The sequence below is a fragment of the Zootermopsis nevadensis genome, unplaced genomic scaffold, assembly GCF_977971745.1.
Source record: "Zootermopsis nevadensis isolate Lab colony 2312 unplaced genomic scaffold, Znev_1.0 Znev_ptg000030l, whole genome shotgun sequence".
Lineage (NCBI taxonomy): Eukaryota > Metazoa > Arthropoda > Insecta > Blattodea > Termopsidae > Zootermopsis > Zootermopsis nevadensis.
This window is the reverse complement of record NW_028259162.1, coordinates 20,745,722-20,773,133: the sequence shown is the minus strand read 5'-3', so window position 1 is coordinate 20,773,133 and position 27,412 is coordinate 20,745,722. Positions and strand designations below refer to the sequence as shown.

The 27,412-nt window shown below is 37.3% G+C and overlaps 1 protein-coding gene across 2 annotated transcripts in view; it reads left to right on the top strand.

Annotated features, from left to right (window-relative positions):
- Window positions 1-245: 245 nt before the first annotated feature.
- Window positions 246-27,412, top strand: part of LOC110828966 (scavenger receptor class B member 1) — a 123,764-nt gene continuing 96,597 nt past the window's right edge. The window contains exon 1 of one of the 2 annotated variants that reach the window (XM_087358749.1): window positions 246-345. The gene's annotated coding sequence lies outside the window, so the exon portion shown is untranslated. The remainder of the gene's footprint in view (window positions 346-27,412) is intronic. The other variant, XM_022062205.2, reaches the window with a different exon arrangement.

Sequence of the window (27,412 nt, the reverse complement as noted above, 5' to 3'; positions counted from 1 at the left end):
TAACCGTCTAACATTACCGTATGGGTAAGACCAAAGTAAAATGTCCAGGACATTTATCTAAGTTTCAGACCAGTAAATTATTAAAATTTCTGGTTCTGTGATTCTGTCAGTGGATATTGTGGGATGACAAACACAAACAAACTCTTCATTACACAGACTACAGGTAAAAAGTAGGAAAATTTTACAGTATGAACAGGGAAAATTTTACTACTCTATATTGGCAGCATTGTCACGCGGTGCAGAAGCTTCTACACAACAGAACAGTTTTTGTGGTGAGTGTGTAATTCTGGTTATGAATTGTAATGCGATTCAAGACAATTTGTGCAACGATGATTTTACTATGAGGTAAGACAAATGTATATTCTATTTTTATTACAGATTTGACTTAATGATAATTAGAAAATTACCTTGTGGTCTGTACGTATTATCTTGTTTAAAATTGCGTTTGTACATGAGTTACGTACTGGACGTCTTTGTATGCCTGTGTGATACGTATCGTTTTGAGTCCAGAATCTTTGGGTAGACAGAAAACTAGGCCTAAACGTTGAAATGAGAGGACCACCAGAGCAAACAAATATTTTCTCTAGTTGTTGCAGCTGTGACTAAGTAGAACATGCAATTGGCATTTTATTCAGCGTTGTCCTTGTGTGTCCTACATTAATTTGGCTAGGCTATCCTAAAGATGTCCTCCAAATACCACACATCTACATTTTGCTAAAATATGATAATGACCTTATAAAAATCGAGGGGGGCTGAGTTCCCCGAGAACGCAAATTGGTAACCACGCTTCATATATTCAGGGAGTTACGAAGTGTAATGTGTGTTGAGCTCCCGATACATCGTCATCCATAACCTTTACGTTTATATAAATAAGCCTCTATGAATTAATAACCCAGCCGACTTAAATTAAAGACAATTTGGTAATTAAAATTCGAAGAGAGTTGATTAATATGTTGGTCCTTCGATTTTAAGATTCCTTATTTGACTTCTCCAGTTGAATCGACCGGACATACACGAGCAACCCGTAATCCGTTCTCGCTATGCATTTATGCAAAGAACGTACGGAAACAGTTGAATATCTATTTTTTATATGCATACAAACAACGTTAGTGCAGTCCTCCGGGTAATTTGCGGACGGACTCAACCTTACACCTGTGTATACAACGCAGAATAAATCTGCCTTGTATGTATTGTTTTGTTAGACGTTTTAGGATGTTCGAATCAGCGTTATCCGTTTAAATCAAACACGTGCTAAGAAACCATCTTATTATGAATGCATAAAGTGAGAGGTCGGGGTCACTAGACAGGTAATAGCTGATGTCGAAGTGATGTAATTGCCTCATGTTTTCGTGTTGATATAATGCAGGTATTCTTAGTTTTTTTTATATGGTATCAAATTTCAACTTCTCCTTCGATTCTAACCTCACTCATAGCCCTTGACATTTAGGTTATGTTCATTTTTCACTCCTCGAAACCTGTAATAATCCTGGTTCTTTCCACTTCGTTTTTAATATCTCGTATCTGCTCAGAAAAGAACGAGGTGAATGGCCGATGTGTTCACAGCTCTCCCATAAAATAACCTGTGTTCGAGGATCAGTTACTGTACTTGTGGTCCCTGGTATCATTCTCGACAAGAAATTTTCTTCCGAGATTCTTTCCCATTAGATTTATTCAGCCACAGCACAACTCCATAAAAACATTTATATATGGTACGGACAACAGAAGTGTTTTGTTTCATAATACTGTTTCTGTGCTGCAAGTGTTCGATATGCGAATAGGATAGAACAACAGAGCGAATAGGGCACAATACGGAGAGTAGAGTCGAATGGAGTGGTTTCAGTTACTTCCGCAAACAAGGCCAAGCGCTGGTGTTCCGTTATCGTTGATGCTGGAAGCTTCACAAAGAAATGTTTTAATTTACTGACGCTCCCCATAGGTGGCACTGAACTACAATAGTTAACGGTGTTAGACTTGAAACATATGACCGTGTATATTCGAGGGAATAAGAGGCAAACGGAAGCTTTTGAATCGTGTTTATATGAAGAAGTTCCGTTGTTTTGAAGCAGATATTAAGATTTTTGAATGATTTTCAGAGATAGAATCTATAATATTAATTTTATGTCCATCGATAGGATGTATTGAACTGTAGAAATTTACAGCTTAGACTTCAAAGTTTTATTTTATACAGCCAATAGAAGAAGACCTCAAGAAACTGAACATATCTCGCTGTTCTCCTGGAAATTAAGAATGAATTCACGCATTTACATGGTAAAGGATGTTTTATTGTCTCTGGATCTTTGTGACGAACTAGAGGAAAGGCTTTCTCGTCGAAATTTTCTAAAAAAAATGTTCATAAAATCGTAGTAAACTGTTTTCTATGGCTGTCCTCTGGTGGTAGAAGTTTACCGACGTCTCAGAGGTCCTCTAAGACGTCGGTAAACTTCTACCACCAGACTATACGACGATACATCTCATAAGACAGCAACTTACGACAGCTCCTTTGTGAGTTGATCTGGAGGAGATAAAGATATGAAAGAGTTAACAGAAGGTCAATTATTATGGCGGAATGTTAGTAGTAGGGCGTTGTTACTCACTCTTATACCATTTATGCGCCTGCGTAAAACGGCGTTGGGATTTAAGCAGACTTAGACATGTTTGAGGTCGTGGTTTGGTCTAACTGACCAGCCGGTCATGGCGACCTTCTGGAACAAATTTCAGAAAGATGTACAGCAGAATTCCACTTAATTTGTGAGGCAATACTGTGGATGATGTCGCCTAAATATTCAGAAGTTAAATAACATTAATAATAATCTAAACTTTACTCATCCTTTTAAATGATTTCCTTACGAGTTCCATTAGCATTTATTGTGAAAGGAATATTTTTTTGTTTGGATTAAGATATAAAATATTATTCATATATTTATAACAGAACATTTAACTAACTGTTCTGTAACTATTTATAATATTTTTTGAAGTCTCAGGCGGACCAAAATGTAATTAACTTTCACTAGTTTTATTACGAGAACTTAAGTTTCTACCTTTCATAAATATTCTTCGGAGTTTTCCTTAGCCTCTGTATAAACCGCACAAGATAATTTTAGGTTCTTAAACACATATATCGAAGGAAATCATCTGTAAGCAATAGGAGGGGAGGAGTGGTTTGAAGGTGATATTTATAAAGGATGGTCACAAGATTACATGCTCGGATTTTCAAGGCTTCTCTTTATGTAAATCTCGTCTTTACAGAGTAACTTGTCCACTGTTCGGGAATATAGAATTGTAGGTTGTAGAAATCGGAATGCGTCTACCATTAACTTAAGCGCGTTAAATTAAAGAAATATGACAACAATAAGATATTCTCGTACTTGTAATCCTGGGGTCTCGGGTTCGATTCCCGGCGGTGCCCGAATTTATAACTTGTGTTGGGCAAGGCCGTGGTCTAGGCAACACGGAGTTTTCCTCCGTGGCATCCCAACAATTATTCCATTCACACACAGAAGAAGGCAATGGCAAACCACTTCTGGATCATCTGCCAAGAACGTATATGAACAGGTCCCAGTCCGAGAAAAGGATGGAAGAATCCTGTTCATATGGACCTGTCGTCAGACAGAACACTAAATAATAATAAGATGAGGTGGTCTATCGGTTAGAACGCTGGCCTTGTAATCCTGGGGGTCTCGGGTTCGATTCCCGGCGGTGCCCGAATTTATAACTTGTGTTGGGCAAGGCCGTGGTCTAGGCAACACGGAGTTTTCCTCCGGGGGCTTCCCCGGTTTCTCCGTGGCATTCCATTCACACACAGAAGAAGGCAATGGCAAACCACTTCTGGATCATCTGCCAAGAACGTATATGAACAGGTCCCAGTCCGAGAAAAGGATGGAAGGATCCTGTTCATATGGACCTGTCGTCAGACAGAACACTAAATAAATAAAATATACCTGCGATGAATATTAATAAGTATTCTACATGGAAGATATTTTGCAATAGACTGGCGCTTGGAATGAATCTCGACTGATAGTTTAAATGAAGTTTCATGATGGAAACGGAGGTCATTTTGAGGATGTAACCCATAATGGATAAATCTCCATGAATTGTTATTTTTTTTGTAGATACGTGTGTACCATTATATGAATGTTATAGCTTTTTATCTAAACTTTCAATCGCTTATTATTTAGTGTGGCACCCTGTATAAGTAGCTGTTGAGCTCAGACTTAAAAATGAGCTGTCTAGCGCTCGTACATGCGTAGGCGTGGTGATTGCGTGATTTAAGATGCATTTGAATGTGACTCTCATCTTCAGACTCTAATAAATTATCGTTGAGACCACAAAAGTTTAATTAAACCTTAGTCTTTTCCTCTTTAAGACGTCGGTTCGTAAGCCATGATTCCTTCTGTCGCCCTGGTCGACTGCCTTAACAGAGCTTCTCCGATTCCTTTCAGATCCCTGTACCCAGTGTTCACGATCGTCTTGACATGCATTTGAGTGTTTCCTAACTTCAGCGTCTACAAACTAATCGGCAATCGTGAATGATTAGTGTGGATTTCTGGGTAATGCTGTGGTGGAATTAATTTTTTACTCAAATCCTCCTAATAACTAATCCATCAGTTTCTCGTTTATTTAACTACACTTTTCAACTCCATTGGTTACTCAAATGGAAGAATGAATGTATCTGGTAAAATGAATTAGAAGTAAAAGTACGGATCGTGGCCTATTTTAGAGTACAACCTCCTTGCATTCAACTGGAAGGACTGGATTCGGTTTCGGGGTGGGACCTCCCGATTACGAATTAGACCTGATAAACATTTAATAACCACGTTGCCGGCAAGACCCACACTTGACGTGAGCTATGTGGTCAAGACCTTCTTCAATAACTTTTCTTATTTTTTTAACATTTGCTAACGAATGGGGCTGAATTGTCCCGACTTTTTTTTAAAATACTTGTTAAGAACTGTAAAATTGATCCGTAATAAGACTTTGAGTCATATAAAAATACCAGATTCTGGACGAATTTGGAGTACGATTTAACAAATTTAAGATATCTTATTTCTCAATTATATTAAAACTTAGGGCACATATTAATCTCATATACTTTGTGGACAAACAAAAAATATGAACCATCGCGTTACAATAAAATTGAGGCATTTAACAATTCAAAAACGTAATATAAAGTTTTGAGGTTTTCACGGTGGTGAGTCTGAAGATGTATGTCTTCTGGGTTGTTGCGCAGTGTAGTCTGATAGAAGTTTACCGACGTTTAAGAGGTCCTTGCTGCCTCCATCATCAGACTATACGGCGCAACAACCCAGAAGACAGTCATCTTTAACAAAATGTAACTTGTAAATTATCCTGCTAATGAGTCATCTTTCATGCCACTCTTCTGGTAAGCATATTTACAATTATCTCTAGTGCTGGAAATCAAACACTTGTTCTCAATTTATTCTCGAATTTTCCGAGTTCTTCCTCAGTTCTCCTAAACGTTAAAACTTTCTAGAAATGTTACATCCTTTAGAAATTCTTTAGCAAGACGTTGCTGAAAGATTTCTAAACACGGCCATGTTTGTAAATTAGAACACACATTGCCTGTGAGAGTATAAACTAATCGCAAGGCCGTGGTCTAGGCAACACGGAGTTTTCCTCCGTGTCATCCCAACAATTACTCCATTCACACACAGAAGAAGGCAATGGCAAACCACTTCTGGATCATCTGCCAAGAACGTATATGAACAGGTCCCAGTCCGAGAAAAGGATGGAAGGATCCTGTTCATATGGACCTGTCGTCAGACAGAACACTAAATAAAAAAGGCTACATTAGTTGGACAACAAACTTACCAACATCACAGCAGAGAGTTTATTTATTCTGTTTATCACAGATTTGACAATATCGAAATGTATGTCTACACTTTGAGTCATTTTAACTCTTAAATTGTTAAGACGTACGAGAATTTATCTTTTTTTTTGGAAGCCAGGTGCATGTGTACCGAGTAATTTTAATGCACCACAATTACGAAAATTATAGTATTATTACACCTTCACCTATTTTTAAAGGTAATATTACGTCATACATTGTTTCAGAAAAAAAAATTAGCCTTTATTAAGCCGGTAGATTTTACAGGTTTTTTTAAGTGTTGGCACACTTGGTGGAAATTACCAATAATTAGCTACAGACGTACATTTTGCATTCTTATACCTAGCAGGTTATCTAAACGTTCAAACATCTGATTTGCGTTACGTATGCCTTCGGTTAGAATCTCTGTCGTAAAAACTGACTATACAAGCTGAGTCTTAAACACTCCTGACCTCCCTCGAGAGCAGTGTTTCTCAACCTATGGTACGCGTATTACTAGTGGTACGCGAGCCAATGTTGAGTGGTACGCGAACTATGTATAAAAATCAAAAGTTAATATTTACATAAATAAGTTTTCCCTGAACGCATTTGATTAGTGGTACATTTAATGTGTTAAATTAGAATTAGTGGTACGCCAGCGAAAAAGTTTGGGAACTCCTGCTCTAGAGAAATGTGGAAAATATCGATTCTTAGGTTATTTTCCGATGATGAAATAATTTAGCCTCGGGGAATTTCTTTTTGTTAGGAGATGGCATTCGGCCATCTGCCAGTTACGTAACTTCAGCAAATGATACAGCAACGTAAGATAATCTAATTGCCAACCAACTAACACGGTAAGATCTTTTAGTCGGTGAATTGGAAAATTATTTGCCTTAAGAAATCTACGACAAACCTCGTCAAGACAGGTGGTGACAAGGCGATGTTTGAACCACGTGCTTCAGACTAATATTCTCAGGTCTTCAATGACATTTTGAGACACGATATAAGAAACCTCCTCCGTCATTCGATATGTTTCTGTCCTTCAGTTACTTAGGAAACACGTGTTTTTTACATCCAGTACGTAAAATGAACGCGTAATGGGGACGCTTGCCTGTACTTAAGCTATTTAAAACACATACATTCCGCAATTTTATTTTTGAAAATACTGAACGAATTTCTACTAAATTTGGTATCTGCGATCAACATTAAAATTGAAAGGCCTATACCATACACTACGGATGAGATTCAAATCTAAATTTATGAATTTTTTTAAATGTGCGTTCTAGACACACAACTACAAATTGTATTTGAAAAGAAAAATCCAGATACAATGTATAATTAATCGGTTAACGAGGATAATCTGGTACCTGTAATGTAATTAGTGTTTTTATTTGTAAGAATAGGTAGATCTTACATAAATGCTCGTATTAAATAAATAAATATGCAAATAATTCGTTCTTCTTTAAAAATACTCAGGTCTTCTGCTAACCTGACGGCATTGGGTAGATATTCGGTTTAAGTCCCGGCTGGAGTACAGGCAGTCATGACAATGGCCTCCTTCTTGCAGTCGAATGCCAGATCCTTTCCTATCTATGCATAATCACCTTATCGTGCCTGCGAGAGAACCAGCCCGTCGTCGGTTGAGCTCGCTTCGTTTCATTACCTGAAGACTGGCACGTGACACGGAAGGCAATTCTGACTTCTTAACATCGGATTCCTGGAACGATCATCCTATACAAACAATTATCTACCACATAAAAAAGTAACATTTTTATTTATTTTTCTAATATAACGCATAATGCATCGCATATTAACTTTTTTTTTTACTAAACTCTATGCATAACATTTTTTTATAGTACAGTACAGACACAAAATATTGCAGCCCGTTACTAAGCGACTTCTGATATAAAACGTGTAGACTGTCTTTTTAACTAACTCTAAAAAATTTCTGGTTGGCCAAGTCATAATACAGGCCGCTTCGCAGTTGACTTCAATTATCTTTATATCTGAAAATAATCTGTAAAACCACATTTTGACTTAACATTTCTAATTTTAAAAGTCGTATTTTTTCTCAAGTGTGTTAAATACACTGCCCCTCACATTATAATTGACTCGTAAATTCGTTTCCGTCAGAATGTTGATTATTTATTCTGTAATATGATAAGGCAACTCAGCTTATAAACTAAAAATCTTTAAGTTGCTTAGAGCAGTCTAGTTAATACACTTATCTTGTTTGGAATTTCCCTGTTACCACTGACTCAAACAAATTTGAATTAAAATTAATGTCTCGTAGAATAGATTTCTTAAAAATCATAATGCACATAATTATAATCACAAAAACTTAGAGAATTTAAAATGGAACGTACTTCACGACAAAATACATTACTTTGACGTATTATTGACAATAAATGTTCACGAGGACATCATTGCCTGCCCCTAGGTTTTGAAAACTGTCGGCATCGGATTTTTTTTTAAAATTTTTTTTGGAGAGATTTCAAGACTTTCTTCACTTTCACTGATATCTTCACTTCGTCATCACACAGAAAATATCCAGTTTGCTTCGCCTTAGCTTTGAATGGGATCCATTATAGGCTCAATGTTATCATATCTGACAATATATTCAATACAATTTTTTTTTGTATTAATTTATTATTCTGTAATTACTATTTATGTCGCATTCAATATTTATATGTGAAGTGTTTTAATATGTTTAATTAATTCATGAATTATGAATTCATGAATGATATTATTTTCTCGACAGAATATTTGCAGTCTAATAAATACCGTGTGATCGTCATTCAGATAAATCAGACGTGTTCATTAGCTTTTGTTGTAAATTAAGATGTTATTAACACATTAATGTACAGATTAGTTACATTTAAATTTATGTTAACGAATTCATGATCGTATGCGGATATGGGAAATATAGTCTTATGCCCGTGTTGCTCAGAAACTCTTTAAATTGAAAACGTTTCAAAGTTAAAATCATGTTATTACGTTATGAGGTTTATTTTTGTGGGATGAAGTGTTGAATACGTGTGTAGGAAAAGATGTTTGTTGTTCTATGTCAGGAATAAATTTCGAATTAATTATGGCCGTTTTCGAAGAAGGAAAATGAAATTTAAACTATCATAAAAATTGACATTATATAAAAGATGAGTTAACATTCAAGTTATCTTGGTCTTGATGTATTTAAGGATGCAGTTTGAAGCACGTTGCTTGTATGCGGATTAAAAGGACATATGTAATCACTGGTATCTAGAATAACGCGCAGTTTTTGTAACGTACCGCTGATAATTGCTGGATAGATTTGTTTTATAACCGGGTACCAGAGATCAGTTTACAGGGAAATGCGATCGGTGGGAGGTCGCTGGGTTTTTCTGAAGACAGTTACAAGGCGAGAGGTTAAAGTGGCGAAACACATCTTTGTGTCTTAAAAGTGCGAGCCAGCTGTATTTTATCTGGGTGCGTCTGTGGACGTTTGTACGTCTCCGTCGACTACAGAAAGTCTCTGTTTGAGATTGTTTAAGTCTGGTAGATGCGTCTGAAAAACTTTGCCTTTCAAGAAGTCACAAGCCGACATTCGAGACTAACGGACCATCTAAGAAATGTCGCCATAACGGGAAATTATTAGATGTTTAAATAGTCTTTAAAGTGTTAATAGACTGCAGTGAAGTAATTTTCTCAACAAAATTATGCCGTGTCATCGAGTATGTTTCTCTGCGTGATGGTAAGTGTTACGACTCTAGTGCATCAGTCTTGATGGACGACATCTGACGGGTGTAATTCTTAAGAAGAAACGTTTTTATAATGTTCCTCATGAAGGCAAACACTTGCCTTTCAGCTCACATTACTTCGAATAAATTTGAATAAACTGTGGTCGATTAGAGTGCCTTTAAAAATTAAGAAAAATCTCTGCCTCGCTCTGTCATGAGTAGGATGATGACATGGCGAGTCCTCAGGTTGTGGATGGAGGAACAGCCTTAAGATATGGAAGGTATCTACAAATATACTGAATAAGCAGTCTCTGACAGCCGAAAAGGGGTGGTCATCCGGAGGTTGGGGTTGGGCGTGGGGCTAACAACTCCTCACCGTAAAAACTTAATTTTGTTATGAAATGTCTCGAAGGTTAGCTCAGGAAATATCCGGATGCGAGCTTTTGTGAACACGGTGATGAAGATTCGGGTTGCATAAAGAAATCGGGCTGTTTTTTGATAAGCTGAGTAGGAATACATTTTACTTTTCAAAATATTTCTTGCATCGTAGAGTGAGTGAGGCTTATTTTTCAGAGTGCAAATTATGTACTTTATATCTTTGCAGTTGTAGTACAGAGTTTCCTAAAACGATATATGTAATACTCATTAAATGAATTAAATAAATATGTATTAATAAAATAAACCATTACATACTTCAGCAATGAATTAGTGAATTAGCGAATCTAGCATAGGTGTTAAAAATGGCCACCGTCAGCTTCGTGGCACAGTTGACAGGGGTGAACAAGTCACTGACAAGCGGCTATCGAACTTGCACAAGACCGTTCAATTTCTTGTCTTTTCTCTCTCGAAGTGTTACTATCTTTTTGCTGTAGACAGCATATTTAGGCACATTCAAAAGAAACATACAGTTTAGTTAAATCCGGCGATCGTGAGGTTCGGGGAAAGGAACTGAACAGATTATCTCCTTCCTGTCCGTCGGTGTCACGTGGTAATGTGGGGGTCTTTTGCAGAATAAATTCTCAAAGTTTGTTCTGAACATTACAAGCATTCAACGTTGGCATCATTTGTCACACTTACAATGGCCAATCGTTATTAATCTTAATCAATTTTCGCTGCAGCGTCGAACACCGGACTTCGGTACACACAGTATTTTTACGTATCCCCAAAGGAAAGAAATCACAGGCTTTGATGTCCGGTGATCCGGCCGGCCAAGTTATGGTACAAGAACGGCCAATCTATCGGTTAGGGAAATCCTGATTAAGAGATGTACGCACAGTCAAACCAAACTCCAGTGTGGATGTCTCTTGTCACTGTCTTGCTGGGAGAGCACGGCAGGTTGCAGTTTTTGTAAATTTGAATAGACAAAGATTTCCTGCTTATCTTTTCGACATTTTCATCAGACGCACTTGGACTATCCGCAACGTTCTTGTGCGAAACACTTCCGGTTTTCTTTAACTGTTTGTACCAGACACTCATATCGATGGTCTTGTGATACGTTCTGAAACGTTTTTGGACCTGAGCAACCGGTGGTGCTACCATCTACCGGGAACTCGATAGGACTTTTTGATTTTCTGTCTATCTGTTTTCATAAAGGCTTTAACCACGAGTAAAGTTATAAAAATAATTTATATACACCCTGTATTACCTATAAGAAATTGAAGGTTTTCATAACTGTAAAACTCTGAAGGTTATTGGAAATTGTATGTATTAATTATGGATAAATATGTCGTAATTCTGGTCACGATAACCATCATCATGTAGTTAACTTTGCACTTTGTGAACAGTTGACATTATTTGCAATTCGAATTACTGAGAACTCTGCAAGTATTCGTTACGCACGCTTGATTATAGGTTTGCCAAGTAGACTCAAGACTGTCCAGGACGAGGAAGACATAAACAGGGGGCTTAGTTTCCTTGATTCCGTCTTCATATTAAAGGTAATAGTGAAATATGACCAGGGGCTCTATATCGCAAGAAAATATTTGTTAAAATATACGAGGTGCGATCGAAAGGTTTCGAGACTGCGCGTATAAAAACCCGTACACTTATCTCAGGTATTAAATTCATCCATTATCCTCGAAGTAGTTCCCCTGGGAGTGAACACAACGATCCCAGCGCCGCTGCCAAGCCTGGAAGCATCCCTGGAAATCTTTCTTTGTCAGCCTGTCAAGCACCATCTGCGATTCTGCCTGAATCTCTTCTATCGTCTCAAATCTCCTTCCCTTTAGCTGAATTTTCATCTTTGGGAAGAGGAAGAAGTCACACGGAGCTTAGAAAGGAAGTTGGGGTCGGTTCTTGCAAGATCTTTGAGCTCCTGACAAACGAGAAGTCGATTCTGCTTCTGGTCCTCAGACAGGATGCGTCGCATGTGGAGTTCTTTCTTTAGAATCAGCTGACAGGTCCCATAGCCTATCCCAACAATGTCGCACAAGTCGTTGATGGTACGACGTCGATCTTCGTGAATGGCCGTAACATTTTCGGGCGTTGTGCTCGAAGATGGTCGTCCAGAACGCTCGTCATCATCGACAGAGGTTCGGCCATTTTTAAAATGTGAATGCCACACAAAAGTTTGTGCACGACCCATTGCGGACTCCCCAAATGCTTGCTTTAGCATTTCATAGGTTTCCGTAGCCGTTTTGGCAAGTCTTTGGCAAAATTTGATGCACACGCCATTCCGAAATCGCAGGAGGGTCGGTGTAATGCACTACCAAAACGCCCGTAACTAAGAAACAAATGCTAATTCGATGATGCCGGCTGGCACACTGATTCACTATGAATGTAGGCCGCACCCTCTAAAGGCAGAAGCTCGTACTACATCCGGTTTGCCCTCTATTGACACAGTCTTGAAACTTTCCGATCGCACCTCGTATACCATAATGAATTCTCGGACACCAAACTTAAAAAAAAAAAAATAGAATGGTGCCTTTGAAATAACATTACAGACAAGTCCAGTCGTACGAGAAATGGAGAATGGATCTAACGTTGTGAAACATACCAATGTTATCAGCGAGACGAGGCCTCAGTGGAGCCATTAGACGTTACATTCACGTCTTTAGAAGCGCTTTGTTAAACCTCATCACAGGTTTCTTTTGTCTGAGAAGATACCTTACTGCGCCGAAATTGATTGCAGTTGTCATGACAACTGTATACCCATCACACAGACGGAAAAGTTCGGGAACTGTTGTAAAAAAGATGACCCGGAGTCAGAATAAGTCAATAAATCAATCAATGCTGATTACCATAAGGCGTAAAAAATAGGCAGCCATGAGCTGAAGGCTTTGAATATTTACTTCTGAATTTAATTAAGGCCGTGCTTAGTTTATTGTCTACGTGCATACAAATTCGTTCAAGTGGACGCTGAGGTACTCGAAGACAAGAAAATTGGTAAACGCAGCTTGGCTGGTGAAGCAGGTTAGCACAGTGGCATACCTTTTTTTCTTGAGAGGTGCTAGGTTCGAATCCATCTTAAAACTCACAGACACTCGATAAAGATGTGGTTACACATCGCATTAAATGAAGGTGTCATTCGATATCGATATTTCGATACATCGTAGAGTGATTTTGATAGATGAGGCTTATTCAAATGTTAATTTTAATGAGATTATTTTTATGTCGTCTTCAGAGATTATAACAGTTGTCGGAAGGATGAAAATTATGATTTAATAGCTTGTTATAAAATGTGAAATTGTTAAAAATATAAATTTTCCTTTTGTCATTCTGGGGAATAGCTTGAGGATCCTTGATCATTCTCCCCCTTTGTCAACTTCTTCTCCTCAGACGCCCCTCAAGCGTCCTTCATAATAAGTTATGAAACACTGTCAATGTTAACATTGGTCCTAAGATGTTTTAGTTAAGGCAAACTTTTCTCTTCCAGTCTGCCTGAACTTTAAAAGGCTTCATTTATGAATCAGTGATCGAGCCAATGCAAATTACGCATGAACTAAAGCAGGACCCGAAGAAAGTGGATTAAATTTATGAACTGGGGGGGGGGGGGGGGGGGGGAAATCAAAATTGTGTGATGTCAATATCCTTTCCGTGGGCGGGATGTCTCGCCCCTGGCGAGGAATATCCGACGTCTAGAATACGTGATTGTGGGTTGCTCTCCACCCAGGCGCGTCCGTGCTCATAAACAAGTGTGTTTTTTTTATTGTGTGTCAGATGTTTTATTTTGAGTGTGGTATGTTGTATTGTTGTGTCTCATTGCATTGTTGTGTGAGTGCATCAGTTCATGACGTTTGTAATACATTACAGTTATTGTCTTATGTCTAGGTGGTATTAAGTTCTTTTTTTTAAGTTAAGTACTTGAGGTTGGATGGTTTTGTAATTTATGAGTTGGTTGATTTTGAGTGGGATGTGTTGTTTTTGTTGTGTCCTTTTTTATTGTTTTGTTCTGTCTCTGTGTTGATGTATCTCATTGTATGTTGTGTCTTATGGTTTTTGTTGTGTCCTTTGTTTATTGTTTTGTTGTGTCTCATTGTGTTGATGTATCCCATTGTTTGTGTGTCATATTGTTTTTGTTGTGTCCTTCTGTTTATTGTTTTGTTCTGTCTCTGTGTTGATGTATCTCATTGTTTATTGTGTCTTATTGTTTTTGTTGTGTCCTTTGTTTATTGTTTTGTTGTGTCTGATTGTGTTGATGTATCCCATTGTTTGGGTGTCATATTGTTTTTGTTGTGTCCTTTTGTTTATTGTTTTGTTCTGTCTCTGTGTTGATGTATCTCATTGTTTATTGTGTCTTATTGTTTTTGTTGTGTCCTTTTGTTTATTGTTTTGTTCTGTCTCATTGTGTTGATGTATCTCATTGTTCTGTTCTGTCTCATTGTTTTGTATGTTATTGTAGGACACTGCCACCGGGTATAAACCCATTTGCAGTCAATAATAAATAATAATAAAGTTAAGAATTAATTTTATTTGATTTTATCCGAAATTGGAATATGAGGTCACGTTTTGGATTTACTTCCTATTACAAAGCGACACGAAAATCCGTTAACTTGTTCTCGAGTTGTGTTAGTGTACGTGTTGACGGACGGACAGATAAGAAAAACGTTTATAGGCACTGTTTTGGAAACGTGTGAACAGGAAACGTGAAAAATAGAAAAGAGAGAGAATTAAAGGCAAATGAAGATGTGAAATGAAAATAAACGTGTATTGTTACATCTGTGGAGCATTTGCTCTGATATGATATGGTGCGTTTCAAATTTCAATTTTTGAATGTTAACTTTTTTGTAAATTGTCTTTAAGTAGAGTAAATTCTTTGGAGCGGACGACATATGATTTGATGACGAAGTTTTATCAACACCAGTCCAACTGATTAGGCTAATGAGATGACACAGCGTAAAATATATTTTGGTTAAATGCGATTGTCTGTGTTAATCTTATAACTTATACCCAAATGCATTTGTTTTTCGATACAAAACAAATTTTGGAGAAATTCGCGCTGTTTCCTGACTGCAGAATCATCGGTCAGTTGTAACACTGATCCGATTCACACTCTGAGAAATCGTCACAGGAAACAAACCCGAGCAGATTTAGGTTCATCTGCCCAATAATTCTGCAAAAAAAAGGACCAGATATGTGTTCGTGTTTCCCCGAACTTGTAGCTTTTTCCAAATTCCCAAAAAATTGTTTCACAAAACTCTACGAACATTTCGTACTTTGTGGGGGCATTGTGATTTTGTGACCCCCCCTACCAGAACCAATGCAGAAACTGTCATTTATGGCACCAGAAGTTTAAAAAGAAAATGTGCCAAGTTATTTTTAGTAAAATGGAAAGAATGAGACGAAAACATCGGGACCGCCTGAAATATAAATTTGTCTTACCTTTGGTGAAGATAATGTCGCTACGATTTTATGAAATGGTGCAGGGTAAAAGAATGTCTACGAATTTTATTTTAAATTAAAAAATATTTGTATATGAAAATCAAGATCGTAAGATTTGAGGTTCTCACAGCGGTGAGTATGAAGGTTTCTGTCTTCTGGGTTGTTGCGCTGTGTAGACTGGTCGATGTTAACAAACGTTTCAGAGGTCATACTGCCTCCGTCATCAGAGTATGAAGATTTCTGTCTTCTGGGTTGTTGCGCTGTGTAGTCTGGTCGATGTTAACCAACGTTTCAGAGGTCATACTGCCTCCGTCATCAGGGCGATGAGTATGAAGATTTCTGTCTTCTGGGTTGTTGCGCTGTTAGTCTGGTCGATGTTAACCAACGTTTCAGAGGTCATACTGCCTCCATCATCAGGGCGATGAGTATGAATATTTCTGTCTTCTGGTTTGTTGCGCTGTGTAGTCTGGTCGACAGTCGAACGTCGGCTTTGAACTTATAATAATTTCCCTCCCGACCGATCTGTCGGCTTCCGATTCCTTTTTAAGGGGCTACTTGAAAAGCGAAGTATTTCAAACAAACAAAACCTAAAACGGAGAATTTAAAACAAAATTAATGCCATATCACAGGCCATGTTACCGCACGTAATGGGGAGTTTATGAATCGAATGCATTAATCTTGACGGTCGACATCTGACGGGAGTTATTTTTAAGAAATAACTTTGTCCCAGTGTTTCTCAGTATTGGCAAACTCTAATCTTTTAACTATCTTATTGACGACCGGGGTTCGATTTCCGACAGGAACAGAGGATTTTTCCTCTAGCCTCTGCGTCCAGACCGGTTCTGAGGCCCAACCCAACCTCCTATCCAATGGGTACCGGGGTTCTTCCCCGGGAGTCAAGCGCTGACTACTCACCCCCATCTAGTGATGAGGTCTAGAATGGGTAGGAGCTATACGTGGTGCCTCCCCCAAGCGCCTACATGGTGTGTAGCGGGACAGCTTTCATTCTATCACCTTACACGAATAAATATGAATAAACTGTGGTCGACGCTGCCCAACTCTGTATTGGCGGAAATTTTTCACTCAGATCCAATTCCATTGCTGTAACGCATGATTATTAATCAAGACCTCCTGATAGTATCCACCTATAAGTTAGAGGCTTTTGAACGGAAGAAGGCGTTACAAGTTTTTTTTTTTGTAATGCATATGATTTATGTTACGTGTAGAAAACGAGAATTCTTTTCAAGCGATTTGGCTACAGAAATAGAATTAATGTCCAGACACAACTTGTAACAAGAATTCCAAACCTGTTTTGTGACTCTGAAACCAGTTTGAGATGTGTCTAATAGCAACCAGCAGGAAAATAAAATATAAATTTAGGTTATGTGTCATTAGATGATATTTTAATATAACTTATTGTATTAAAATATGCTTATTCTCTGTAAGAGTTCAGTAATTACTTATTTCTTTATTAGGTTTACTTTCAATTATTTAACGGCGCTGTCATTAGCATAGATCACGTAGCGTCGAATGATAGAGCAAGTAATGAATAATGATAAATGTGAAAATAAGAGATCATGACCTAATTTGGGGCGAAATTCCGACATTTTATTTTAAGGAATGAGGAACCGCTAACCTAACGGGTCTGAGAGCCTATTATTGGGTCCAGGATCTTGCAACTGATCTGCAGGAATGTCAACCTATTGGCCCTGGCTTTCGGTAGATTTCTTGCTATGAAATTTATTTAAAATATGACAGCGGTTCTTTTTTGAGTCAATCAGCTGCTTGCCGTAAGGGCAGGACTTGCAAATATTCTACCAAAACCTTGACGAAACTCCACGGTAGGATTCTTCCTAAGCAGTTGATTGCATAGACAGTCAAGACATTTTCTGCAATGGAAACCCTAAGCTCGCCACCATCATCATAAGACCCAGCTCTGAGCCAGTTCACATTTTTACAGCTCGTACAGGGTGATCCATTGAAAACGCAACCCTACTACGTCACAGAACACAACGAAATCAGTGGTAATATTAATTTCTTACACCTGATGCATTACTTGAAATCGGTACGTCTATTTTTCGCTCGTTGAATTATTTATTTTATACAGAAAAAACACTTCTTGTCTTCAGTCAGGGTACTGTTATGTTACTCAGGGTAAACACTGCTAAAAATTTTACGAACGGCAGCAAACGATTTCAAAAACAAAAAAAATGTTGCCTTGTAGATTTGATGAAGGTGATATTATTGTTATTGGTGTTGAATATTATCATGATTTTTTTGTCCAAGTAAATTAATTCTATCCTTCAGCGTAGTTATTCACATCACAGAACAAGCAGATTTTAGATGCAGGAATTTCGTAACCTTGGTGGACGATGGATCGTAGAGAAAGCTTTGTCGAATTTTATTATTCAAGGCACACTTTTGTTTCTTTATTATTATTATTATTATTATTATTGAATACAGAATAACACATGATAAATGTTTATTATCGCAAGAAAGCAACTTTTAAAAAATACGCCAATGGAAATAAATGTCGCTGACCGATAAAGGTTCAGTACCGCGAGTAATTTAATTATTTTAAAATTAAAACAAATGCACCTTATTTTGGTACTGTAACTAAATCTGCATAAATCTTTACCTGTACGAAGTCAACTACACACCCAGCGCATAAATATTTAAAGTAATCTTTCGTATTGCGAATTAATTTCAAAAAGCACACAGCGGGCTTTAATTCGCTTTCTCAAATATCTACAGAATGTCTCAAAGTCATGTGTACACGCATTAAATTAATGAAAGTAACATATTTTAAAAAAGCTAAATTATTACATATTTATTATCGGGTCTGAAGTTGGTGTTTCAATAATACCACCACGAGCTTCGTGGCACAGTTGACGAGCGACCACCAAAGATGCTGGATGTTGTGTGCACAACTTTCTGGGACAGCCTTTATAAAGAGCTCATATATTGATATATTACATTCCATTCATCTGCAGTGTTTGTCGAATGTAATGGATTAGTTCACCTCTGTAGTAATTGGTTGTGGCAGGTAGACATAACGTATATAAGACCAGCTGTAAAATAAATTGAGAAGGAAGAAATATTAGCAAACAGCAGCGACCAGTTGACTTCTACCCAGGGGACAAAATTTATTTCTGATAATTTTATTAATATTCATCAGTTCCTGTGGGCAAAGTCCTTACAGTAGTAACTAGTATATGGATAGGCACTATTTAACGGAATATCGATGACTCGTGAAAAGTAAGATGACCCTGTCACATTATCGGACTTTTTAATTAAACTCTGCAGTTAAGAGGAGAATATTAAGAAACCTAACCTAACCTAACCTAACCTAATCTAACCTAACCTAACCTAATTTAACCTAACCTAATCTAACCTAACCTAACCTAACCTAACTTAATCTAACCTAACCTAACCTAACCTAATCTAACCTAACCTAACCTAATCTAACCTAACCTAATCTAACCTAACCTAACCTAACCTAACTTAATCTAACCTAACCTAACCTAATCTAACCTAACCTAACCTAATCTAACATAACCTAACCTAACCTAACCTAACCTAATCTAACCTAACCTAACCTAACTTAATCTAATCTAACCTAACCTAATCTAACTTAATCTAACCTAACCTAATCTAACCTAACCTAACCTAACCTAATCTAACCTAACCTAACCTAACTTAATCTAATCTAACCTAACCTAATCTAACTTAATCTAATCTAACCTAACCTAATCTAACATAACCTAACCTAACCTAACCTAACCTAATCTAACCTAACCTAACCTAACTTAATCTAATCTAACCTAACCTAATCTAACTTAATCTAATCTAACCTAACCTAATCTAACCTAACCTAACCTAACCTAACCTAACTTAATCTAACCTAACCTAACCTAACCTAATCTAACCTAACCTAACCTAATCTAACCTAACCTAATCTAACCTAACCTAACCTAACCTAACTTAATCTAACCTAACCTAACCTAATCTAACCTAACCTAACCTAATCTAACATAACCTAACCTAACCTAACCTAACTTAATCTAACCTAACCTAACCTAATCTAACCTAACCTAACCTAATCTAACCTAACCTAACCTAACCTAATCTAACCTAACCTAACCTAATCTAACCTAACCTAATCTAACCTAACCTAACCTAACCTAACTTAATCTAACCTAACCTAACCTAACCTAATCTAACCTAACCTAATCTAACCTAACCTAACCTAACCTAACTTAATCTAACCTAACCTAACCTAACCTAATCTAACCTAATCTAACATAACCTAACCTAACCTAATCTAACATAACCTACTAACCTAATCTAACCTAACTTAACCTAATCTAACCTAACCTAATCTAACCTAACCTAACCTAACTTAATCTAACCTAACCTAACCTAACCTAATCTAACCTAACCTAATCTAACCTAACCTAACTTAACTTAATCTAACCTAACCTAACCTAATCTAACCTAACCTAATCTAACATAACCTAACCTAACCTAATCTAACATAACCTAACCTAACCTAATCTAACTTAACCTAACCTAATCTAACCTAACCTAATCTAACCTAACCTAACCTAACCTAACTTAATCTAACCTAACTTAACCTAACCTAATCTAACATAACCTAACCTAACCTAACCTAACCTAATCTAACCTAACCTAACCTAACTTAATCTAATCTAACCTAACCTAATCTAACATAACCTAACCTTACCTAACCTAACCTAATCTAACCTAACCTAACCTAACCTAACCTAACCTAACCTAATCTAACCTAACTTAATCTAACCTAACCTAACCTAACCTAATCTAACCTAACCTAATCTAACCTAACCTAATCTAACATAACCTAACCTAACCTAACCTAACCTAATCTAACCTAACTTAATCTAACCTAACCTAACCTAACCTAATCTAACCTAACCTAATCTAACCTAACCTAATCTAACCTAACCTAACCTAATCTAACCTAACTTAATCTAATCTAACCTAACCTAATCTAACATAACCTAACCTAACCTAACCTAACCTAATCTAACCTAACCTAACCTAACCTAACCTAACCTAATCTAACCTAACTTAATCTAACCTAACCTAACCTAACCTAATCTAACCTAACCTAATCTAACCTAACCTAACCTAATCTAACATAACCTAACCTAACCTAACCTAACCTAATCTAATCTAACCTAACCTAACCTAACCTAACCTAATCTAACCTAACTTAATCTAACCTAACCTAACCTAACCTAATCTAACCTAACCTAATCTAACCTAACCTAACCTAACCTAACCTAACCTAATCTAACCTAACCTAACCTAACTTAATCTAATCTAACCTAACCTAATCTAACATAACCTAACCTAACCTAACCTAACCTAATCTAACCTAACCTAACCTAACCTAACCTAACCTAATCTAACCTAACTTAATCTAACCTAACCTAACTTAATCTAATCTAACCTAACCTAATCTAACATAACCTAACCTAACCTAACCTAACCTAATCTAACCTAACCTAACCTAACCTAACCTAACCTAACCTAATCTAACATAACCTAATCTAACCTAACCTAATCTAACTAATCTAACCTAACCTAACCTAACCTAACCTAATCTAACCTAACTTAATCTAACCTTACCTAACTTAATCTAATCTAACCTAACCTAATCTAACATAACCTAACCTAACCTAATCTAACCTAATCTAACCTAACCTAACCTAACCTAACCTAATCTAACCTAACTTAATCTAACCTTACCTAACTTAATCTAATCTAACCTAACCTAATCTAACATAACCTAACCTAACCTAACCTAACCTAATCTAACCTAACCTAACCTAACCTAACCTAACCTAATCTAACATAACCTAACCTAACCTAACCTAACCTAATGTAACCTAACCTAACCTAACCTAACCTAACCTAACCTAATCTAACCTAACTTAATCTAACCTAACCTAACTTAATCTAATCTAACCTAACCTAATCTAACATAACCTAACCTAACCTAACCTAATCTAACCTAACCTAACCTAACCTAACCTAACCTAATCTAACCTAACCTAACCTAACCTAATCTAACCTAACCTAACCTAACCTAACCTAACCTAACCTAACCTAACCTAACCTAATCTAACCTAACTTAATCTAACCTTACCTAACTTAATCTAATCTAACCTAACCTAATCTAACATAACCTAACCTAACCTAACCTAACCTAATCTAACCTAACCTAACCTAACCTAACCTAACCTAATCTAACATAACCTAACCTAACCTAACCTAACCTAATGTAACCTAACCTAACCTAACCTAACCTAACCTAACCTAACCTAACCTAACCTAATCTAACCTAACCTAACCTAACCTAACCTAACCTAACCTAACCTAACCTAACCTAATCTAACCTAACTTAATCTAACCTTACCTAACTTAATCTAATCTAACCTAACCTAATCTAACATAACCTAACCTAACCTAACCTAATCTAACATAACCTAACCTAACCTAACCTAACCTAATCTAACCTAACCTAACCTAACCTAACCTAACCTAATCTAACATAACCTAACCTAACCTAACCTAATCTAACATAACCTAACCTAACCTAACCTAATCTAACATAACCTAACCTAACCTAACTTAATCTAACCTAACCTAACCTAACCTAACCTAACCTAACCTAATCTAACATAACCTAACCTAACCTAACCTAATCTAACATAACCTAACCTAACCTAACCTAATCTAACATAACCTAACCTAACCTAACCTAATCTAACCTAACCTAACCTAACCTAACCTAACCTAATCTAACATAACCTAACCTAACCTAACCTAATCTAACATAACCTAACCTAACCTAACCTAATCTAACATAACCTAACCTAACCTAACTTAATCTAATCTAACCTAACCTAATCTAACATAACCTAACCTAACCTAACCTAATCTAACATAACCTAACCTAACCTAACCTAACCTAATGTAACCTAACCTAACCTAACCTAACCTAACCTAACCTAATCTAACCTAACCTAACCTAACCTAACCTAACCTAATCTAACATAACCTAACCTAACCTAATCTAACCTAACTTAATCTAACCTAACCTAACTTAATCTAATCTAACCTAACCTAATCTAACATAACCTAATCTAACCTAACCTAACCTAACCTAACCAGTCATAATCCGAAGGCTGCAGTATTCTTCTGGGTTCTGTCGCCACGAATTCAGATACCAGTTTTACCAACATTTCAGAGGTGCTTGCTGTCTCCATCACGATGATGATGATGGAGGCAGCAAGCACCTCTGAAACGTCGCTAAATGTCTACGACATTACATGGAGCAACGACCCAGAAGACAGTCATCTTCAGACTCACCTCCGTGAAAAAACTTCAATCATAATTAATTCATTTGTTACTGTGCAATTTTTTTTAACAGCAGTTGTAAACCTTCAACTTGGCCAAAACCTGGGCTCGTACTTTCACAAAAAAATGACCTTTGCGTGTTATTCTTAAGGCTTTGTAACACCTGCCAACCCCAGTCGCGTTTGTAATTTGATCAGATGACGCAAGTCGTAAGGAAGAGGACAGCTTTTTCGTTCAATACTTGGCGAAGTTGACGTCATAACAGCCGATGTCTTAAGCACTGAGACCGTCTCAACAACACAAAGCAAATGGTGATTATTCAATACTGCAAGGAGAGATCGTGTTTGTTTCGGCGTGTCCATTTACGAGATAAATCAGTTACATTTCGTTTGGGGCAGGGTTTCTTAGAGAAGCTTTACCGTTGGGTGGAGCCACAAATGAACATCATCGTAACACAAAGCCTCCGACAATATTTGTGAAACATCGCGTACAAAAGTTAAGTAAGGATTTCATCAGACATTCACTTCTCTTTCGGAATAATTACTAACTTCTTGCTATGAAAAATGCAAAAAGTTGTCTTGTTTGACAAATAAGTAACTGGCGATAAAGGATTAGAATGCAATGGAATATTTGCTGGCAAACAACATGTTTCCTCTCAACGGTCGTATTTTAAATATGTGCTAAGCAAAGTATGATAATGTTTCAAAACATTCACCTTCACCATTATCATAATCTTCTTCTTTATGAGTTTTATTCCTGATCATAAAAAAAATCTCACGTCTTTTACGAGAACGTACTCTTCAATTTACTTCTCATATGCAGCTAATATTTATTTTGAACTACTCATTTGTGTGGAGTTTTGCATATTTCTTTACATTTCATTTATCATTTCTCTACCTATCTCGTGATTTAGCTGCCATTAATGATCTCAACAACATTAAACTTGACGACTGTATTTTATTCTCATACTTAAAGTTTCATATACAGGGTGTCCCAAACAGATTTATACACAATATAATACTGAATGCTAACCTTTTGTGTATATAATTGAAGGTCGCTGTGGCAAACATGACAACAGAGATAGAAATTACGAATACGTAACATTACTTCTAAAGCAGCTTTGTGCTATCAGCTCCGGGGAAGACGTACTGCCGGAAGACCCATGAAAAGATGGAAAAAACAAAGAACACCTTGAACTTTAAAGGATCAGGTCTTAAGACCTTCCCCTTGTTCGTGTTCATGAAGAAAAACCTTGAGTGTATACATTTTTCTGGAACATTCTGTACTACAGTTACCACTCCCTTCGAAGTTAAAGGAATTTAAGTTTTTAAATCAATATTCCGTCACTAATGTTAAATTTATATCATGGTAAGACTGTGGGGTGCCAGGTCATACACTTAACACATTAAGGTCTCTACTACAAAACCTGTAACTGACATCTTAATATAGGGTGTTCCCTGAACCTTCCATCATTATTCAGATGTTAAAGGGGTTTACAGATTTTAAACAATCATGAAATGTATATATTGCGTCATTTCGTAAACCAGATCACGTCCTTGAAACCTGTTGTCATAATTTTAGCTCACCGAATGCCTTGTCAAGTCCTCAGTACTCGTACTCTATCTTCAAAATATCATGGAAGCTAGAATCTCCTACCTCAATGCCTGGAGATAAATCAGCCTACGACCAAACTCTATCATTGGACGATGTGTAAACACCATAAACAAAACACATACAAGTAAACTTATATTACCCATCTCTGAATTCATAGCACGGTATAGCCTTTTATGCCTAAAAATTATTTCAAAAGGCCACCTAGCGTAATTACTGGTGCTTGTTACATGGAATTCTGTGCACATATACGTAGTAATTACGGGTACTGGATTACCTTCAGAGAACCAGCCTTCACAAAGGGTTTTATTAAGAACAAAGAAGTTTGTTTGCAAAAACATAAGATTTTCCTTTGTCTTCGTACTCATGTATCTGGTATATTTATAGATTCTATAATTTTGGGGAAAACAATTTAGACTTTGAGAGAACAAAGCAAAGGAACGGGGGAGTTCGACGTCCGTCCCTATTCTTAAGTAATCATCGCTAAGATCTAATTCATGTACTGAAGTAATCTCTGGTTAAGATGAAGATTTCTGTCTTCTGAGTTGTTGCGCTCTGTAGTCTGGTCGATGTTAACCAACGTTTCAGAGGTCATACTGCCTCCATAATCAGGGCGGTGAGTATGAAGATTTCTGTCTTCTGGGTTGTTGCGCTCTGTAGTCTGGTCGATGTTAACCAACGTTTCAGAGGTCATACTGCCTCCATAATCAGGGCGGTGAGTATGAAGATTTCTGTCTTCTGGGTTGTTGCGCTGTGTAGTCTGGTCGATGTTTACCAACGTTTCAGAGGTCATACTGCCTCCGTCATCAGAGTATGAAGATTTCTGTCTTCTGGGTTGTTACGCTGTGTAGTCTGGTCGATGTTTACCAACGTTTCAGAGGTCATACTGCCTCCGTCATCAGAGTATGAAGATTTCTCTCTTCTGGGTTGTTACGCTGTGTAGTCTGGTCGATGTTTACCAACGTTTCAGAGGTCATACTGCCTCCGTCATCAGAGTATGAAGATTTCTGTCTTCTGGGTTGTTGCGCTGTGTAGTCTGGTCGATGTTTACCAACGTTTCAGAGGTCATACTGCCTCCATAATCAGGGCGGTGAGTATGAAGATTTCTGTCTTCTGGGTTGTTGCGCTCTGTAGTCTGGTCGATGTTTACCAACGTTTCAGAGGTCATACTGCCTCCGTCATCAGAGTATGAAGATTTCTGTCTTCTGGGTTGTTACGCTGTGTAGTCTGGTCGATGTTAACCAAAGTTTCAGAGGTCATACTGCCTCCGTCATCAGAGTATGAAAATTTCTCTCTTCTGGGTTGTTACGCTGTGTAGTCTGGTCGATGTTTACCAACGTTTCAGAGGTCATACTGCCTCCGTCATCAGAGTATGAAGATTTCTGTCTTCTGGGTTGTTGCGCTGTGTAGTCTGGTCGATGTTTACCAACGTTTCAGAGGTCATACTGCCTCCATCATCAGGGCGATGAGTATGAAGATTTCTGTCTTCTGAGTTGTTGCGCTGTGTAGTCTGGTAGATGTTTACCAACGTTTCAGAGGTCATACTGCCTCCGTCATCAGAGTATGAAGATTCCTGTCTTCTGGGTTGTTTCGCTGTGTTGTCTGGTCGATGTTAACCAACGTTTCAGAGGTCATACTGCCTCCGTCATCAGGGCGATTGGGATGTAGGGGCTTGAGTATTGTAACTTCAACGGGACAACGTTTCGTGTTGCTTAATCGTAAATAAAGCTAGTCAGTATTCAGAAGTTTAAATTTATGTTTCTTGTGTTAATAGAATATTTGCTCTTGTATAACGAAACATTAATATACTTATACTATAATAATTTTCCATGACAGATATGTAAATTTCAGGGTTATGAACAACATTTAAGACATAGATTTAAAAAAAAGAACAGACGATGAAGAGAGACTGGATTCTAATGCGATTTTATAAGTTATTTGAAGAAATGGAGATATTTCCTCTCATATTCTCACATAATTATCGATTTGTGCTTATTATAGATGAAGTTTTAAAACAGGGAATTGGGGGTTTGTATTGGTCTCAATCGTCATAAATTGCCAGACGGCCTTAAGCACATGAATTTTATTTGTCGTTCGGGCTGGACAAATGCCAGCAATGACAGACGAACACAGTAATTTATTCTCGTCCTGACACACGCCTCTTTCTTAAACAACGCTCCAGTAGAGAAGGAATCTTTTCAGATATTTGCTCATCACGCAGTAGAATTTCACACAAATTGTGATCACAGCAAAATACGATTTGCATAAAACAGGCAGTGACTCCCTCAGTATACCGAAAAAAGTGTCCTCGAACAGCTGAAGACCTGTCCTGAGGAAACACTTCATCAAGAAGTCACCTGGAAGGCGTTAACCTCGACAGAGGGCGATCAGAGTGGAGTGGGGCATGTAGAATGCATGAAATAATATGATAATCACTAGTCGTATTAACCGAAGGTAAGACACAATTTTCAGACATTGAAGCAGATGGACTTTAATACTAAAATGTGACTTAAGTAAGCAGGATGTGAGTGTGTGGACTGGATTCAGCTGGTTCGGGATAAGGACTAGTGGCGGGATTTTATGGACGTGGTAATGAACTTCTGATTACAAAAGAGATTTAAAGTTCCTTTATCAGCTGAAATAAATTTTATTTTCTCAAAGACTCTGCTCCAAGCTGTTAGTAGTAAGTTTTGATTAGTTAATTTGTTAATACGTCATGTATTATTATTTGTAATTATTCAGAAAGGTCGAAAACATGTGATTCGCAGTAAAATTGTTTATTAGAATTACTGACGCATTCGCGTTGTGTCGAGTTGCTAGCATGTGAAGAGATGTCTACACATCGAAATATTTATTGCTTCCTTAGAAACTGTTTTGTGATTGCACTAAGTATAGCTTCCTGATGTAATACTGTTTTTCTGTGAGAGGACTTTGTTTCGACGCCCTCTGCACACAGCTACATATTTGCCTTGGACATTTTATAGCCTTTAGCATTTCCCGGATTTGGTTATCGCAGGAGACTTTCATATAA